A 14,025-nucleotide genomic window follows, 5' to 3' on the forward strand; every position below is an offset into this window, starting at 1 on the left:
ATAATATACAAAAGGGGGCGCAAGTAAAAGTAATCCGTGACAAGATTAACCCATAATCAAAAAAGTGCAGAAGGCTCCTTTGCCATGCCACTCATGTTTTCCACATCGGCGCACCTACTATCTATCGCCTACCTGGCTGAATCCACCCGTTTGCCTTCAGGTAATCTATTTCTTTTTTGTGTAGCGCCACAGAAGGGCTGCTGACGCAGTTTTCTTTCTCATTGAAAATACTGAACGCTTCAAAAATTTCTCGGCTCTTTTGAGTCTTAAATCTGCGCATCACACTTGTCCTTTCTAAAAACGCCTTGCATGCTGGCTTGTGTGAGCAACGGCGAATGTGGTCGGCTAGGTGACCTCCGCCAGATAACGAATGGGCTGTCCGGCGATGCTCTAGCAAGCGTTCGTTGAGGCAGCGTCCCGTCTGTCCGATATACCGTCTGCCACAGGCGAGGGGGATGCTGTATACAACACCAACTTCACATTGAACAAGAGGTTTGATGTGCTTAATTTTGCACATAGGCCTCTTTTTGGCGTCATTCACCAGGCGGCACATGCGTCCCAGCTTTTCCGGGGCCGAAAATACTACACGCACGCCACACTTGTCGCCGACCTTCTTGAGGCGGTGTGAGACCTGATGCCAGTAGGGCACAACGACAGGTCGCTGTTTGGTACGTGCATTTTCCCTTGGCTTGCACCGCCCACCAGATTTCACCTCGCGAATCTGGGTTTCCACCACAGATGCCAGAATTTCTCCTGGATACCCAGCCTTATCCAATCGCCTTAGTTGGGCATGGACGCTGTCACGCACTTGATGTTCGCACGACTTGGCAAGAGCAGACCGGATGCGGTTTTTTGCTATAGCTCTTTTCACGAGCTTGGAATGGGCCGAATCATAGTTCAGAATTTGTTTCTTCGACCGTGGCTTATACTGCCAGCACACACGCGTTTCTTCAAAAATAAGGCACACATCAAGGAACTGGATGCGACCTTCCTGCGGTAATTCGTGAGTGAACTTCATTCCGAATGCATTATTAGCAAATATTTCCAGAATGTTGTTCACATCGATACCTCTATCCTGAGCATCAATCACATTTACTACCACCAGGTAGTCGTCAACATACCTAAACACTTTCTGCACGTTGGCGTTGTAAAGGGACGCCTGAATACGCTTGTCAATACTAGATAAAAATATATCACTTAAAAGTGGTGCTAGGCAGGAGCCTATGCGCACTCCTTCTTTTTGGATGAAATGGCGCTCATTAAAGGTGACAAAAGTAGATGACAAGTAAAACTTCAAAAGCTCTAAAAAGTTGTCGGTGGATAACCCTGTCCTGTTCTGAAAGGCCACCGGCCCAGTGTGTTCAATAAAATTCCTTACAGCGCGGAAAAGTTCAGGATGAGGTATAGAATAGAACAATTCTTCAACGTCAATAGAAAACGCGAACATTTCTTTGCCTGAAGCATCAGATCGAGAGAAATAATCAAATAAGGTTCCTGCAGAAGCACCTTAGAGATATTCCGCTAGAAGATCCGTTTCTGGTTAAGAATTCTAACGATGTTATTGATTATTTCTCTCGATCTGATGCTTCAGGCAAAGAAATGTTCGCGTTTTCTATTGACGTTGAAGAATTGTTCTATTCTATACCTCATCCTGAACTTTTCCGCGCTGTAAGGAATTTTATTGAAGACACTGGGCCGGTGACCTTTCAGAACAGGACAGGGTTATCCACCGACAACTTTTTAGAGCTTTTAAAGTTTTACTTGTCATCTACTTTTGTCACCTTTAATGAGCGCCATTTCATCCAAAAAGAAGGAGTGTGCATAGGCTCCTGCCTAGCACCACTTTTAAGTGATATATATTTATCTAGTATTGACAAGCGTATTCAGGCGTCCCTTTACAACGCCAACGTGCAGAAAGTGTTTAGGTATGTTGACGACTACCTGGTGGTAGTAAATGTGATTGATGCTCAAGATAGAGGTATCGATGTGAACAACATTCTGGAAATATTTGCTAATAATGCATTCGGAATGAAGTTCACTCACGAATTACCGCAGGAAGGTCGCATCCAGTTCCTTGATGTGTGCCTTATTTTTGAAGAAACGCGTGTGTGCTGGCAGTATAAGCCACGGTCGAAGAAACAAATTCTGAACTATGATTCGGCCCATTCCAAGCTCGTGAAAAGAGCTATAGCAAAAAACCGCATCCGGTCTGCTCTTGCCAAGTCGTGCGAACATCAAGTGCGTGACAGCGTCCATGCCCAACTAAGGCGATTGGATAAGGCTGGGTATCCAGGAGAAATTCTGGCATCTGTGGTGGAAACCCAGATTCGCGAGGTGAAATCTGGTGGGCGGTGCAAGCCAAGGGAAAATGCACGTACCAAACAGCGACCTGTCGTTGTGCCCTACTGGCATCAGGTCTCACACCGCCTCAAGAAGGTCGGCGACAAGTGTGGCGTGCGTGTAGTATTTTCGGCCCCGGAAAAGCTGGGACGCATGTGCCGCCTGGTGAATGACGCCAAAAAGAGGCCTATGTGCAAAATTAAGCACATCAAACCTCTTGTTCAATGTGAAGTTGGTGTTGTATACAGCATCCCCCTCGCCTGTGGCAGACGGTATATCGGACAGACGGGACGCTGCCTCAACGAACGCTTGCTAGAGCATCGCCGGACAGCCCATTCGTTATCTGGCGGAGGTCACCTAGCCGACCACATTCGCCGTTGCTCACACAAGCCAGCATGCAAGGCGTTTTTAGAAAGGACAAGTGTGATGCGCAGATTTAAGACTCAAAAGAGCCGAGAAATTTTTGAAGCGTTCAGTATTTTCAATGAGAAAGAAAACTGCGTCAGCAGCCCTTCTGTGGCGCTACACAAAAAAGAAATAGATTACCTGAAGGCAAACGGGTGGATTCAGCCAGGTAGGCGATAGATAGTAGGTGCGCCGATGTGGAAAACATGAGTGGCATGGCAAAGGAGCCTTCTGCACTTTTTTGATTATGGGTTAATCTTGTCACGGATTACTTTTCCTTGCGCCCCCTTTTGTATATTATCGCTATTTGTGAAATAAACCTCAGTTGAAGTCCGGCGTTCGTCCTGTCTCGTCTACCTTCGTCCGTGTCTTTTTAGCCGCTGGAATGTATCACAATAGTACTACCAACCAACTAGCCCAACTTTCTACGCTTATTGAAATACCGGAAGGCGTGTACAAGATGGGCTCCGTGAATGCTTACAGACGACCATCAACGGCAACACGTTGACTCCTCCCGCGAACTTCTTCGGCCTTTAGGAGATGAAAAGGAGACCTTTTTGGATTCCATTGTTACGGGTGACGAATCCTGAGCATTCCACTCCACACCTGAGACCAAACAAGAATCACGTGAGTAGCGGCACTCCTCTTCGCCCAAGCCGCGAAAATTCAAGCGAACACAGTCTGCCGCCAAAGTCAGTCTGCCGCCCAAACGCTTCCTCAATGGCATGGCGGCGAGCTGGTATGACATGGGCACACAAAAACTGCCCCAGCACCTGCAAAAATGCATAGACCGCAACGACGATTATCTGGAAAAGTCGAAGAATGGTCGGCCTTTTAAGTTAGTTGTAAATTGCCTAAAATAAACATTTATTTAAGTGTATAAAAGAAGTGGGGACCTTAATTTTGGGATGACCCTCGTACAATAAGGAACGTACTAATCTTATTGACCACTGCATTGTTTGCACCAGTTGTGAGCCGCGTTTCCTTAGCTTTGCAATCTTTGGCACAAGTGCTCAAAAAACAGCCCGTGAATTTTCGGAAGCTTTCTTTATCAGGAAAGGGGGACAGGACTGCGTTAGAGACACGTCTATCGTTCTGTATAATGCCGAGATAAATTCCCTTTCGTGTCTTATATGATTTCCTATGTAATTCCAAGTTCCTCGCTGGCGCAGGCCAAACGCGTATTTTTATGCCTCGTTCTCCCTTCAATAAAGCGCTTGTCAGTAGCTCCCGGATTCGTCTTGTCTTTCTGTCGTCCCGTCTTTTGCGCTGAAATGTGCCTGTGAAACAACGGCTCCTCGCAAGCGAAGTGGCACTTCTCTGGTTTCAGCGTTATGCCTGAAGACTTGATTAATCGTTTCCAGCACTATTCTAAGTCTACTGAGGTGGTCTTCCAATCTTGAGGAGAAGACAACAACGTCATTTAAGTGGACTGGATAAATCTGCCACTTCAAGCCTGCGAGCACCGTATCCATTACTCGCTGGAACGTCGCTGGGGCAGAGCAGAGGCCGAATGGCATCGCCTTGAACTCGAAGAGTCCGTGCGGTGTGATGAACGCAGTCTTCTCGCGATCTCTTTCGTCGACTTCAATTTGCCAGTAGTCGCTCTTCAGGTCCATCGATGAGAAGTACTTAGCGTTGCACAGTAGATCCAATGTGTCGTCGATGCCGTGGAGCGGGTAGACATCCTTCTTCGTAATGCTGTTCAGGCGGCGGTAATCGACGCAGAAGCGAAGGGTGCCGTCTTTCTTTTTCACTAAGACGACTGGTGCTGCCCAGGGGCTCCTAGATGGCTGGATGACGTCGTCACGAAGCATTTCCTCAACTTGCCTGCGGATAGATTGGCGTTCTAGCGGCGGCACGCGATAGGGGCTCTGCCGCAGTGGTCGGGCGTGTTCTTCTGTGACAATGCGGTGCTTGGCAAGCCGGGTTCGTCGCACATTCGATGCTGATGAGAAGCAGCCGCTGTACCTTTGAAGAAGACTGCGTATTTGGTCTTGTCTCCTCCGGGGTGATGTTGGGTTGATATCAAACGTGGGTTGATGGCCTTGGTCAGATGGTTCTGCGGGTTGGTAGGGTAGGGCAAATATGTCTCTGATGTCTGCCAGCTCGTCGAGAAAATCAATCGTCGTACATTTGTTTAGATGCCGGTATTATTCGGTGAAGTTGGTTAGCAGCACTTGCACTTGGCCATTCCGGATTTGGGCGACTCCCCTTCCTCGATCCTCGATCCAGGAGTGACTGGGTGTTCCCCTCGACGACGCCTTCGGAAGTTTCGATGTCTCCAGTACCTATGCAGGCGACGACACTTGATCGGGGCGGCACGCTCAATGCTTCGTCGAGGACGTTTAAGGGAACGGGATGAGTCGCTGTCGTCGCGGCAGATATGGCTTTGTCCGTGGAAAGCTTGATCGACTTAGATCGAAGGTCGATGATCGCCCGATGTTCATTCAGGCAGTCCATTCCCAAAATCACGTCTCGCGAGCATTGCTGTAGGACCAGGAAGGTTGTACCATAGGTTCGCCCATTTACTGTAACTCTCGCGGTGCAGCATCCTGACGGCGTAATCAGGTTGCCACCTGCGGTGCGGATCAGCGGGCCATCCCGAGTTGTTGTTACCTTCCTGAGTCGGACAGCGAGTGGCCCGCTCATGACAGAATAGTCAGCTCCCGTGTCAACCAAGGCAGTAACCGCGTGACCGTCAACCCTAATTTCAAGGTCACTTGTTCTCGTTCTCGTAGAGCAGGTTGTATTCGGGGTCTCAGCCTCGTCGAGTAGTGAGGCTGCGGTGCATGACAGTCAGGGTAAATTGGAGAGAGATGGGAGTGGCCTTTGCCTTGCAGTGGGCGTAGTCAGGCTGATGATGATGATGAGGCTGAGGAAATACGATGAATTTCGTTTTTTTTTAAACATGAACAGTGCATTCACAGCTATCGTGTACAGATGCTTGGTTTTCAAATGATTTTCATCTCGAAGGATACATCAGTATTTTTTAAATAGGAAAACAAAAAGAGGTGGAGGTGTTGCTTATATTTGAAAGAAGGGATAAGTTACGAATGCATTGAAGAATTTTCTAATTCCGAGCCTGATTCAGAAATGGTTTGTGTTAAATCAGGGAGCATTACTCTTGTTGTCTTTTACAGGTTTTTATTGCTGTTAGATGAACATTCTTCATTTGTCTCGACCCATACACATTAGTGCTTGGCGGCGACATCAATATTGATATGCTGCAGAGAACCACCAGTTAAATCGAACTGTCCACACTTCTTGATTCATATTTCATAACAAATGTGCTCACTGTTCTTACGCGCATAACTTCGAACACTGCTACACTTATCGATGTTTTTCTTACAAATATGCCACTAGAAAGTTTACGTGCAGGTACAACTCAAGTATCCATCAGTGACCATTTGCCAATTTATCTAATTGTAGAGAAGCATAAAGGACCTGGTTGTATATAGGTACCATCAGCTTTTGTTCAGGACATGAATATAGTCCCTTTGGGTCGGCTGGGTCGAGCACGTGAACTGTGAATGACGCCGGACTTGAAAATGATAAATGAAAAGAATAAACTGTACAGCACACTTCTGAAAAACCGCTATGTGGATGCATTACAGGCATTTAAAAAAACACAGAAATCATCTAAACAAAATACTTCGGAATGCAAAACGCAACTGCTTCTCTAACATGTTTGATGGTATCAAGCAGCTTTCTTCGGTTATCTTTTCTCGTAACCAGACTTCTGAATTTGGAAGAGTTAACTATAGGTAACACAAAACTAAAGGGACCCCGATGGAGAGAGATGGGAGCAAATGTTTTCAACGAATATTTCGCACCTTTTCCTCAGAGTTCCCACAATCCTGTTATACATAATTATTTCAGACTTCCTTCTCAATCATCATTATTATTAACTCCAAAAGACACCAGCAAGGACTTTAACGCATTTATTGCACTTAAGAACCAAATGTGAAGATATTGGAGGCATTTATTTATTTATTTATTTAGAACATACTGCAGGCCTACAGTAGGCACAAGCAGGAGGGGCGAATACATAATATATGCAAAAAAGAACAGGTTTAGCAAAATTGAAAAATGTTAAATACAAGTTGTAACACAAAATACAGCAATAAATACAAGGCTCAGATGCAAAATACAAAAAGTAAACGTAGAAATAAATGGCTCTCAAATTAAATGCTGTGAAGAAAACATTGAGTCAAAAGAATCAGCTCTGGTTAAGAGCTCTGGCGGACACCTGTTCCACTCCTCAATGATGCGTGGAAAAAATGAGTATTTAAAGGCGTTAATCCTAGCACTGTAAGGGGTTAATGACTGTGTATGATGATTTCGTGTTTGGCGCGTAGTGTTAGGTTTAAGGAAGGGGTCTGCATTCATAGACAGTTTATGGTTTTTTAGTAAGAAAAGTAGTTTCAGTCTTTGAATTTTCCGGCGCAGCTGTAATGTTTCAATACCGTGAGTTCGCATGAGGGTCGTTGGTGAGTCAGTTACACGATACTTGAAAATGCAACCAGCCATTTTCGTGCTACGCAATATCACTCCATGAATAACGCATATCTGCAATCCTGTTTTACGTACCTTAATATTTCCTCAGAAAATGAAGACAGTAAAAGTGATAATCTTGATCAAAAGCTGTGAACAAAATAATTTAGGTAACTATAGGCCTATATCTATTTTGCCGTTGTTTTCGAAGCCGTTGGAAAAAAAAAAAAACATTCAGTCTAGACTCTTCACCTTCCACGAAAGGCATTCCCTTATTACTTCGCCCCGCCGCGGTGGCTCAGTGGTTACGGCGCTCGGCTGCTGACCCGAAAGACGCGGGTTCGATCCCGGCCGTGGCGGCTGAATTTCTTGAAGGCGAAATTCTAGAGGCCCGTGTGCTGTGCGATGTCAGTGCACGTTAAAGAACCCCAGGTGGTCGAAATTTCCGGAGCCCTTCACTATGGCGTCTCTCATAGCCTCAGTCGCTTTGGGACGTTAAACCCCAATAAACCAATAAACCAAACCAAACCTTATTACTTCAGCTCAGTATAGCGTCAGACCTGGTTTATAACAGAGGTAGGTTTGTTACACCAAAAAAAAAATTATACTACGCAATATTGAGAATAAACTGCTAACACTAGGTATCTTTATCGGTTTCTCGATAGCCTTCGACAGAATAAATCACACTACTATGTTAGAAAACTTTTTTTTTTCAAATGAAATTGGGGGTATAACAGCTCATTTGTTAAGGAGCCAGGAAGGTATCAATCCGTTTGCGTTGACTGAGAATTATCAACTGCCCGCGATATTATGCGTAGAGTTCCCAAGGCAGCATCCTGGGGCCGCTCTTGTTCATTATATATATAAACGATCTTGTAAACATTGAAAATTCCGCTAATTATATATTATGTATGCAGATGACGCAAGTATCTTTTTCACAAGAACAGATGCTAATGACCTAATAAAGCGTGGAAATCTTATTCTCAGTAAACCTAGTGCATGATCGCACGGTAATTCGTTACTAATAAATTATTCTAAAACAAAAGCTCTCTTATTCCGTCCAAAATCTGTCCCACGTAACTTTGGTTATATCCTACACTTAAATGACACTGTTATTGAAATCTCTCCTGATGATAAATCCATGGGAGTAATATTTAATTAATGTCTGCTTTGGGACCATCACACTGACTACCTCCGCTCTAAACACCGGAAGGCTTTAGGTATGCTAAGGAAGTGCATTTTTTACTCCCGGTCCACCGAAACCGTCTAATATATGTAGCCCTGCTTGAATCGCATTGGCGCTACTGCCATCTAGTATGGGAAAATGTCGCCATGAAGGCATTGCATAGCATAATAATAATTTAAAAAAAAAGCTCTACGAGTGATTTCAAAGCAGCCTTGTGATACCCACACATCTACATTGTTCACTAAACTCAAAATCGTGGAATTACAGAATTTGTATGACTAAGCTACTGTCAACACCTAAATCTGAAATACGTAGAAGCACACATAGTCTGACAACATTGCCAAATTGGAAAAGTAACACATCTTTACGCTCAGTGAGGCGCACGCAGAACTCTAGCATACTCCAGGATCTTGCACAAATTATAAATTTCAGATGGTTCAGTCTAGCATTCCACAGATTTTAAATAAATACCACCTAACAATAGACAAATTGCGTTCACTTTCTAAACTTGACTTGTATTCACTTTTTGTATAATGCTTGCTAATCTTTCGCTGTTTATTCCAATTTTTTATGTTATAGGGTTTGCATTTTATGTCTACTGTTTGCAAACTAGCACCACAGTTGTGATATTTGTTGTGTGAATCTTTGCTACTCATCTCTGTTAAAGAGTCCGCTGTCAGTTTTTGGGAGATGGGGCTAGTCAAGCGACTAATGTGTAGCTTTTTTTTTCCGCCTTCCCTACCACATCTCATGTATCAATTTTGCGTTGTGGTAAAATAAACTTGAAACTTTAAAAGCCGCCGCGGTAGCTCAGTGCTTATGCTGCTCAGCTGCTGTCCCGAAAGACGCAGGTTCGATCCCATTGGTGGCGGTCGCATTTCGGTGGAGGCAAAATGCTAGAATACAGAAAACTGGGCCAGCTGGAACGGACTCATCTTAAAGCGGCGCGAAACACAGGACGTAGTGGAAGAAACGGGAGACGACAGGAGCGCTCCTGTCGTCTCTTGTTTCTTCCACTACGTCCTGTGTTTCGCTTGTGTCGCTAAAGAACTCCAGTTGGTCGAAATTTCCGGAGCCCTTCACTACGGCGTTACCCATAACCTGAGTCGCTTTGGGACGTTAAACCCCATAAAAGAAACCAATCGCCTATCCAATAACTTTCAAGTGTCCATTATGTGGGAGTTCATTTCGATTTAATTATGTCTTGGAAGAGTCTAACGTATGTGGCCTGCAGCGCAAAATACCTGCCCGCTATGCCCAATTAGAGTATTATTCCGAATTTATATAGAAAGCATGGTAGATTTTTTTTAAAGATTTCTGAGAAGCTGCTGAAGATTTTTCATTTGAATTGCCGATCGGTAAGCAATAAGAAAGATGAAATACAGTCACTTTTCCACTCATAAATTTTCCTTTGAAGCCGTAATGTTCACAGAAACCTGGTATCACGAAGAATCGAACTATTTAATTTTAGAGGGCTATACGCATTTTGCCCTGAATAGACCTGACCGCAAAGGTGGCGGTGTTTCAATCCAAGTAGTACTCGCACAGAAGTCAAGCAGTTAACTTTATCTACTGCGATTATGTAATGCAAACTGTTGAGCATGATTGCTCGTGCCCCTTCCGCCACCGGATACGGGCTTCGGCTGCTAGGCTTTGTTCCGGTGGAACGCCAGCAGTGGGGATGGGACGGCCGGGAACCATCCTCTGGGGATGCAAAACCCCATGGGAGTGGCAGCGACTCCCAGGGCACTGTGAGGGCCAGTGGTGCGCGTGAGGTCCGATGCCTGAGTGGAGGCAGGCCTGGGTTTATACTCATGTTGGACCCAGGAAATCCGACCCGGAAGGCATGTCCAAAAAGCGAAAGGTTTCAGATGCATGCTACTTCCCTCCGCACGCGGGGGCGTGCAAGTCTGGCTACCGACGCGCCGGTTTCTGGTTACGGAGGAACTGGGTCCGCGCGGGGGGGGGGGGGGGGGGGGGGGGTATAGTAGCCAGGCTCTGAAACGGCGCCTCGGGGAAGCGGCCTTACGATGGCCGGCCGCAGGGCTGTAATGGCCTTTGCGGGACGCCGGGGGATGGGGGCCTAGTACGACCTCGAAAGAGTCTGGTAAAAACTGTCGATGTTACCGGTGGAGTAGGCCCGGGCATTCTCACCCTAAGCCACGTTATTGGTTAGTGGCCCGGTCGCCCGGCCTTGAACACTCCCTCCTCAGTAGGAGAAGAGCAAGCTAGGGGCGGAAATAAGTGCCTGGTTGGTTGGTTGGAAGCCCAGATGGGTCCCCGCGGAGGTGTTAGGTCACGAAATAAGCCTCTACTGGCTGGACCACATCACACGTACTTCCGGTGTGTGAAAAACCGCGAAAAGCACTCGACGGTCAGTAGCCGGCTGGTTGGAAAAGCCCCCTAGCGTCGTGGAGGGGCCCCAGGTAGCTGCTGACCCCGTGTTAGGTTTTCCTATCTCCGACGGTCGGAGCCCGCTGCGTGTGGTGGGTGGTCGGGCATCCCGTGAGTGGGGCCGCACCATTCGGCAATCTCGATGCTCTTCGTGCCCTGGCGAGGCAGGCCAGCAATGGAGTCGAGATAATCGAAGGATGTGAACAAAAAATTGGCAGAGGCTCAGCTTGCTTAAGCCCGGAAATTGCGAAAGCAACTTCATCCGTTTCTTCAGGCCGCCGTCGTTTCCTAGCTTGAGCGAATCGTTACAGCCTTGCCTTGTGCATGTCGGACGGCATGGCCTGGCTGAAACGCACAGCGTGGTTACGCCGGGACGACTGCGACGAGCCGGGTCGTAGCCCGATATATCTCCGTCTGGGGTGACGTCATCGTAGCGAGCGCCTCCTCGCGGCAGCGGCGCGCAGCTGCTGCTCGGCGCGCCGTGGTTACGCTGGGACGACCGCGATGAGACGAGTTGGGGCTCTGTCTCTCTCCGTCTGGCGTGACGTCATCACAGCGAGCGCCTCCTCGCGGCAGTGGCGCGCAGCTGCTGCTCGGCACACCGTGGTTACGCTGGGACGACCGCGACGAGACGAGTTGGGGCTCTGTCTCTCTCCGTCTGGCGTGACGTAATCACAGCGAGCGCCTCCTCGCGGCAGTGGCGCGCAGCTGCTGCTCGGCACACCGTGGTTACGCTGGGACGACCGCGACGAGACGAGTTGGGGCTCTGTCTCTCTCCGTCTGGCGTGACGTAATCACAGCGAGCGCCTCCTCGCGGCAGTGGCGCGCAGCTGCTGCTCGGCACACCGTGGTTACGCTGGGACGACCGCGACGAGACGAGTTGGGGCTCTGTCTCTCTCCGTCTGGCGTGACGTCATCACAGCGAGCGCCTCCTCGCGGCAGTGGCGCGCAGCTGCTGCTCGGCACACCGTGGTTACGCTGGGACGACCGCGACGAGACGAGTTGGGGCTCTGTCTCTCTCCGTCTGGCGTGACGTAATCACAGCGAGCGCCTCCTCGCGGCAGTGGCGCACAGCTGCTGCTCGGCACACCGTGGTTACGCTGGGACGACCGCGACGAGACGAGTTGGGGCTCTGTCTCTCTCCGTCTGGCGTGACGTCACAGCGGAGGTCATGCTAAAGGTCAAACGTGGTTACACCGCCGGGACGACGCTGAAGGGCTCAAACTGCGAGCAGTATTGCTTTCGCAACAAAAACCTCGCTGTCCCCATTCCTAGCCTTTGTCCCAACCCATTCCCTCAACCATTCTTCCCTTCCATTTGTCCATCCCTTCCGCTATTTCCCAGGGGAGACCAGGGGAGTCTCCCCGGGCCCGCCCCCCCGGCTGTGGGTCGCTATAGTAGCTTTTCCCTTTTCTTTTACTTTTCCACCTACGGGTGGTGAAATTACAATTTGCCCACGGGCCTATTCTTTTATTTTTGAATTGGGTTAAGCCTGTTGTACGTATGTGGTGCAGGCAGGGGCTTATTATTTTTATTTCCTTTTTGGTTGCCCCAACCTATTCTTTGTTTAGCATGATCGCGAAGTATACACTGTATTATACCGGCCCCCCAGACGATAGTTTCGAAAAGTGCTTGATATGCTTGAAAGCCTCTTTGATTATGTGTCCACCCATCGACAATCACTGGTCTTAGCGGGCGCCGTGAACGTTGACATGAAAAGCATCTCGACGCGACAAACAGAAATTATGTCCCTCTTTGATGCGTACGGGCTTTCCAACCTTATCAATGCTCCCACTCGCCTAACCTGCTCTACATCTTCCTCTGTGGATATTATAGTTACTTACTCGGAAATCTCCAATGCAAAGGCTGGCACACTTCTATCAGACATAAGTGACCACATTCCACATGCCAGATTAACTCACCTGGAAATCTGGCGACGCACTGCGCCAGGTGCGATAGCTGCAAACCCCACTTCCTACAGACAACAGTTCTGCTGAAATCCAGAGATAAGACAATCAGGGAGCTGTGGGAAGCCTACTGCATGGAATCGGGAAAAGGGACCTTTGTAAGTGACCCCTTGCTTTTGCTTTCCAAACAGGAAAGGCAACTCTTGGATCAGTGCGAACGATTGTAATCAAATCAGCTGGAACAAAATCTCTTTTTTTGATGCTTGTTGACGTGATTGAAAAACTGCTACTTAACTCCGTTTTTTTGGTGATTTATGTTAAGACGGGAAGCTTATACATGTGTGTTCATCGCAATAAAACTTCAGTTGACAGTTTGCGCACGAGAGTTTGTGTCGTCCCTGTTTTGTCCCGTCTTTTCAAAAGCGCAATTATGTTTGACCACATTCCAACCTTCTCTTTCATTCCTGCTGCAAGGTCCAATTCTGCCCGGCAAACAGTTTTCAATAGCTATCAGCGCATAGATATGATAACCCTGGAACGCTTCCGAACTGATATGTATGCAGCTAGATGGTATGATGTGATGTGCTCAAAAGATGCGAATGACGCATACAGCATCCTGGTTGACAAACTAAAGTCAGTGTACGATAAGTGCTTCTTGGTTCATCGTCCTCGCAAACAAAAAGCTAAAAAGCCCTGGTTAACGCAAGATCTACTGCGCAAAATAAAGGTTAAAGAGAAGCTCTTTGCACAGTTTATTAACTCCCGTGACCCGTCAAAGCTAGAGAAATACAAGAAATACCGCAATTCTCTTAACCGAGAGCTAAAAAATCCGCGAAATTTATTTACTTCAACAGCACTTCCTCATCCATGTCTGGCAAAAATATGAGCGCGAAATGATGCAAACTTAATAAACTATTAAACCGAAATCCCAAATCTCCTGTCACCTCAGCAATGAAAGACGGCATCGTCATTACCGGAGACGATCTGTCAAATGCATTTAATGAACATTTTTCAAGCATGACAAAAGCCCTGCTCTCTTCCACCGCACCGACTCCCGGTTACGCTTTACGAACACCAACTGTTGCCGAGTCTATATTCCTTTTTCCCACAAATGAAGATGAAGTCGTAACAGTTTTTACTAACCTAAAATGTAGCAGTGCAGAGGACAAAGATGGATTCCGCAAAAACCTTTCAAGTTTATTATTGACTTACTTGCTGCACCGTGAACTAACATTTACAATATTGCTCTCTCTCTAGCCGCCGCGGTGGCTCAGTGGTTATGGTGCTCGGCTGCTG

General features: G+C 47.3%; 1 protein-coding gene across 13 annotated transcripts in view; it reads right to left on the reverse strand.

Moving 5' to 3' along the window:
• The window catches only part of LOC149337857 (uncharacterized), a 111,588-nt gene that overhangs the window by 91,487 nt on the left and 6,076 nt on the right, over positions 1 to 14,025 (reverse strand). For 2 of the 13 annotated variants that reach the window (XM_089553579.1, XM_089553569.1), the window contains exon 2: positions 12,745 to 12,812. The exons of 4 other annotated variants lie outside the window; for them this stretch is intronic. The gene's annotated coding sequence lies outside the window, so the exon portion shown is untranslated. Of the gene's footprint in view, positions 1 to 3,226; positions 3,352 to 12,744; positions 12,860 to 14,025 lie in introns of all 13 variants that reach the window. 7 more of the 13 variants (XM_089553578.1, XM_089553568.1, XM_089553574.1 and 4 more) reach the window with 6 other exon arrangements.

Source organism: Amblyomma mixtum, chromosome 7 (assembly GCF_055824585.1).
Source record: "Amblyomma mixtum isolate Tamu chromosome 7, ASM5582458v1, whole genome shotgun sequence".
Taxonomy (NCBI): domain Eukaryota; kingdom Metazoa; phylum Arthropoda; class Arachnida; order Ixodida; family Ixodidae; genus Amblyomma; species Amblyomma mixtum.